The following is a 5,837-nucleotide window of genomic DNA, read 5'->3' on the forward strand; positions in this document are numbered from 1 at the left end:
CGCCATTCCATAAATACGGCGCCCGCATGGCGCTTCAGAATGCGTTAGACGGCGCTAAATTTTTTGACGCTAAACTGCGTTAGCGCAGTTTAGCGTCAAAAAGTATAAATATGGGCCCAAGTTCCTCTCACAAGGGAAACAGCAGACAGCCCACAAGTGTACCCCAACTGTTAGCACTTTTGTCTTTAACAAGCAATAAACAGCCTCACCTGTGGCAAGACCTCAATAAATTGAATGAAACTCATAAACGTTCCTCTCCACGGAAATCTTTAGTAAAAGGCGAAAGATTTATTTGTTTTGAAGAGAAACCCGAGTGTGTTACAAGCTGAGCCTAGCAGGGCATGTGGCGCCACAAACAGAGACCCTGCCATTGCGAGGGCGAGGGTCCGAGAGGTGGTTCTTTGCCCTACTTAACAGGGCAAGAACCACAGGGGAAAGCAAAACAGCCCAAAAGTTCAAGGCCCCTGCTTCAAGTAGAGAAAGAAAAAATGGTGGACCGTTTTCAGGGTTCTTTCTCGGCATATTGAAATTTCGGTGGCACTCGCCTCAGCTGATTGGCCAGGGTGAGTCTGCTGGGCAGGGAAAACGGAAAGCTGGAGGCAGGTTGTAAGTGAAGTGGGCGAGCAGGGAAATGTTTTTCTATAGATTGTGTGTATTGAATGCCACTGATGCCACAGTAAGGCTTTGCGAACGCTAATAGTATTCCCATTGGACACCACCCAGGTTCGCAGCAGCAGGCAGTTGAAAATAAGGGAATACCGAGCAGAAGCTGAGATATCAATGGTAAATGCTGGCTTTTTTTCTCCCTGCAATGCTTTCCTGACACGGTTACCCTCTGGCAGATTTTGCCAGACATTTGTGTGTAGTGTTAAAGCAATTAGACAGAATCTTGAACCCAGTTCTGCTGCAAACGAGTGCTGCTTATCTTCAGATGGCCTCAGAGGCAGCACACTTTAAAAAAGCTCGGCCTGCTTGTATCACTATCCCTTTCGATTGGAGTCACTCTCTGAGATTTTTGTCTCCATGATAATTTACCATTTCCTGCACTAACCCTCCCATTCAAATGCAGTGGGCCACCACCATGCTCCAGAACAAATCATGCATTTTCTGGCACATCCTCTAGCTGAGCCTGAATCTAAAAGGATCTAGCTTGCTAGGCCAGATTCACAAGCCAGACACCCCCTTTCAAAAGAATCTGAGAGGGAACCAGCCCAAGACTAGCCATCTTTACACCTCCCAAGGTACACAGAACTAGCCCCCTGTATAGCTCCAAGGGCACCAATAACAGCAACAAATAACGGGCAAGCCCTATGAAAAGCACAGCCTGAGTGTTGGTGGCCACCTGTGAAAAGTAGGGTGACTCCTGGCAGCAGAGATGTTGGGAGCAGAGACAATCTAATGCCTGCTGTCGTGATGATTCAAGACAGCCAAGAAAAGCAGCCTCCCGCTCCTCAGAAATTCTTTCCCATGAGCCACCTGGCCTATGCAATTGAGTAGACAGCAGGCCTCAGAACAAAACACCAAGGCCGTATTTATACTTTTTGACGTTAAACTGCGCTAACGCAGTTTAGCGTCAAAAAATGTTGCGCCGGCTAACGTCATTCTGAAGCGCCATGCGGGCGACGTATTTATTGAATGGCGTTAGCCGGCGCAAGCAGACCGGCGCTGCCTGGTGTGCGTGGAAAAAAACCACGTACACCAGGCAGCGCCGGCGTTGGGAAAAGTGGCGCTAGGGCATCTTAAAAATGGTGCAAGTCAGGTTGACGCAAAAAATCGCCTCCACCCGATTTGCGCCATTTTTAACGACGTCCAGACGCCATTTACATGACTCCTGTCTTAGTAAAGACAGGAGTCATGCCCCCTTGCCCAATGGCCATGCCCAGGGGACTTATGTCCCCTGGGCATGGTCATTGGGCATAGTGGCATATAGGGGGGCACAAATAAGGCCCCCCTATGCCACCCAAAAAAAAAAAATTATACTTACCTGAACTTACCTGAATGTCCCTGGGATGGGTCCCTCCATCCTTGGGTGTCCTCCTGGGGTGGGCAAGGGTGGCAGGGGGGTCCCTGGGGGCAGGGGAGGGCACCTGTGGGCTCATTTTGAGCCCACATGCCCCTTAACGCCTACCCTGACCCAGGCGTTAAAAAGTGGCGCAAATGCGGGGTTTTTTGACCCGACCACTCCCGGGCGTGATTTTTGCCCGGGAGTATAAATACGACGCATTTGTGTCGCCGTCATTTTTTTAGACGGGAATGCCTTCCTTGCATCTCATTAACGCAAGGAAGGCGTTCACTCAAAAAAATGACGCTATTTGCCCATACTTTGGCGCTAGACGCGTCTAACGCCAAAGTATAACTATGGCGTTAGTTTTGCGCCGAATTTGCGTCGAAAAAAACGACGCACATTCGGCGCAAACGGAGTATAAATATGCCCCCATGGGGCATATTTATACTCCGTTTGCGCCGATTGTGCGTCAAAAAATAGGACGCACAATCAGCGCAAATGTTGCCACATATTTAAACTCTGACGCCCGAGCCCGCGGATGACAAAATTCCGCCGTGTGCGTCATTTCTTGGTTTGCAGCAACCCACCCTGCGTTAATGATATGCAGGGTAGGCGTTCCCGTCCAAAAAACGACGCAAACGGCCGTGCGTCGTATTTATGCTTCCGGGCAAAAATGACGCTCGGCCGGGAGGCGGAGCCAGAAAATGACACACAGCCCGATGTGCCTCAAAATTTAACGCCTGGGTCAGACAGGTGTTAAAATGGGGAAACACACCTGTATTTAATCAGAACACACAGAACAAACAGCAGAGCAGCAGAGCAGCAACAGGGAGACATGGAGGTGATTGTTATCCAGCGTGCACGCAGACGAAGAGCCCAGCAGCAACAACAGCAGCTACAACAACACCAGCAGGGACACCAAAGGCAGCGCAGAAGGCAGGAGAGGATATTCTTCCCAAGAACAACCCTTCAGGGCCTCTGGGAACACGACATCATACAAAGGTACCAGTTGAACTGGCAGGCCATCCAGCAGCTGCTGCGAAACATTGAACAGCAGTTGGCCCCCACTTTGGTGACACCCCACACCATACCAACAGAAACAAAGCTGCTTGCCGTACTTCACATGCTGGCAGGTGGCTCATTTCAAACAACTGGTGCCCTGGTTGGCGGAATATCACAACCATCATTCTCCACATTTCTGCCAAAAGTACTGGATGCTATCATTCAACTGACACCCCGCCACATCTGCTTCCCTAACACACTGCAGAAGCAGCAGGAAACTAAACAGGGGTTCTACGCAGTCAGTGGCTTCCCACACGTCCTTGATGCAATCGACTGCACACATGTACGCCTTGTGCCACCGGTTGCAACTGAACACCTATACCGCAACAGGAAGCACACACATTCCATCAATGTGCAGGCCATAGTCGATCACCAGGGATTGATCACCAACATCGTGGCTAAATATCCTGGGAGTGTCCATGACTCATTCATCTGCCGTCACTGTACCATCAACCAACACTTCCAGGATGGACGGTATGGCAATGGACTACTTGTTGGAAAGTACTAAAACCTACTTATATACACACTGCACAGCAACCCTCTAGGACACACAACTCATACACCACAACAGCAACATCTAGACAGGAACACACTGAGGTCCTGACATCACTAGCCATGTTTCTTAAGTCACCATTGAACCTGTCACACATCGGAAATTACTGTACAGCCTAATGTGAAGACGTCAATGAGTGTGGTTGCCTAAATGTCACCTTGCAAACTGTAAGTCTCACAATGACCTTTACATTAATACATTGCCTAAGTCTAAAGGTATGGGATGTCCATGGTACTTCCATATGAAAGTGTTAACAACACTTTCAATATTAACTGTGCATGGAACTATCATCTCACCCCCAGTGAAGACACACGGACACCTGTATCACAAGTCACAATGTTAGGGAGGGCACACTGCACTGAAAATCACTAAACATACTGATGACAAACGGTTAGCAGACAAACACGTGCTTAGCCAAGGTAAAAACACAATGCAGATGGTATAGCCTACAAGTATAGGATGTCACATCAGTACACAATAGAGTCACAGACAACACAAGACAACTACTGCCATGGATGGTCTTTTCAATAATGCAAGCTACATCAACATGATCCCATTCTGTGTTTTTCTTTCAGCTGATCAGGGGTATGGCATCCAGCCATGGCTAATGACACCATTTGGGAACCCGAGTACTGCTGCAGAGCGGGCATACAACGACGCCCATAAGAGGACACGCAGCATTGTCGAGCGGACCTTCGGGATCCTCAAGTCAAGGTTCCACTGCCTCGAAATCACTGGTGATAGCCTACTATATTCCCCCGAGATGGTCTGTAGGATCATACTCACATGTGCAATATTGCACAACATTTGTGTCAAAAGGAACATTCCCCTCCTCGAACCAGACCCATACATGCCTGAAGACGAAGAAGAGGAGGATGCTGACCTGCAACAGGAGGGGGAACAACCAAACACGGCTTCTGGAGTGCGTAGGCGCCAACAGATTGTAAATAATTTCTTTTCATAATTAACACCATCACCACTTAATGCACTATTGTAAATAAACACTGATAACAAACACCACATTATGGTTTGGCCTATTCATTTCTGCCCACCTTTAGCTTGAAATATCAGAAGAAGAATGTCGTCTCATTGGGCAAATATGATATAACAATCAGGACACAGAAAAATACACTACAAATGTAATGGCCACTATACAATGGTCACATACACACACAATGTAAATGACAGACATCCTGTACAGTTCCCCTTTGAAGGGCAATAGCTGAGGACCACACATATGAGACACATACATGTAGGAAACATGGATAATCGCAGCAGATGGCACACAACTAAAAAAACATCACTCAACTAGGGGAAAACAGGCCTCATACATCGGCCAGTTCACATGCTAATGCTTCAGGAACAGGAATGTATTACTAGACTCTTGGCAACAGTAATTCCAACTACTTACTATCTTTGCAATGACTATCTGTCACTAGAGTTACACATAAGCAGAACAAACACAGCACTAGTGCTACACCTATGTCAAGCATCCAGCACATCACTACCCATCTACATGTCAGCCCTTTTCTAAAAACATTACACACACCTGCGGCTGGTCACACCCCACCTGTCTGAAGAGGTCCCTGGAATGCTGATTTGTGTACACTGAGATTCCCTCATCTACACACACACACTCACAAGAGTCATCCAGTGTGCCACACCCTTTCCTATGCCTACCATTGTCATAGTACCATCTCACTGCATGGAACTCAGCTCATATAATACACTGGCTTGGAGTTTTAAAGGCCTGGTATCACCTGTAGATTGATTCTCTTGTGAAAGGTACTGTAGGCTAATTTTCAGCAAATCTCATCTGACAGGACTTGTGAGACACTGATGGAGGCCACACCAGTGATCCCCTCCATGCACACCACCCAAATGTACATGCCCCGTCCCTGCTGATGCCTCCTACAGCATAGATATTGGCATTTGGGCAATTACATCATTAAGCATTGCTACTAATGTTGCCGTGAACACTGTATATGGTTTCATGTGTCACCTTCAAAACAACACAGGACATACACAGTGTGACTTGTCAACTGTCTACTGCTCCCTCTTACCAGTCATGTGATGTAATTACTGAAAGAACTTGCTCCTGATTGACCCAGCATCCTGTCAGCCTGACTGGCACCTGTCCGTGGGTCACCCTAAAGATACCTGTGGTCCACCTATGGACCACACGTGCTGTCCAAAACCTCTTGTACCTCAGACACT

The 5,837-nt window shown here is 47.7% G+C and overlaps 1 non-coding gene across 1 annotated transcript; it reads right to left on the reverse strand.

The window, feature by feature from the left end:
* Window positions 1-201: 201 nt before the first annotated feature.
* Window positions 202-317, reverse strand: LOC138268820 (U5 spliceosomal RNA). The gene has a single exon (XR_011200119.1). It is a non-coding gene; the product is annotated as a U5 spliceosomal RNA (small nuclear RNA).
* Between the last annotated feature and the right edge of the window lie 5,520 nt (window positions 318-5,837).

Source organism: Pleurodeles waltl, chromosome 12 (assembly GCF_031143425.1).
Source record: "Pleurodeles waltl isolate 20211129_DDA chromosome 12, aPleWal1.hap1.20221129, whole genome shotgun sequence".
Taxonomy (NCBI): Eukaryota; Metazoa; Chordata; class Amphibia; order Caudata; family Salamandridae; genus Pleurodeles; species Pleurodeles waltl.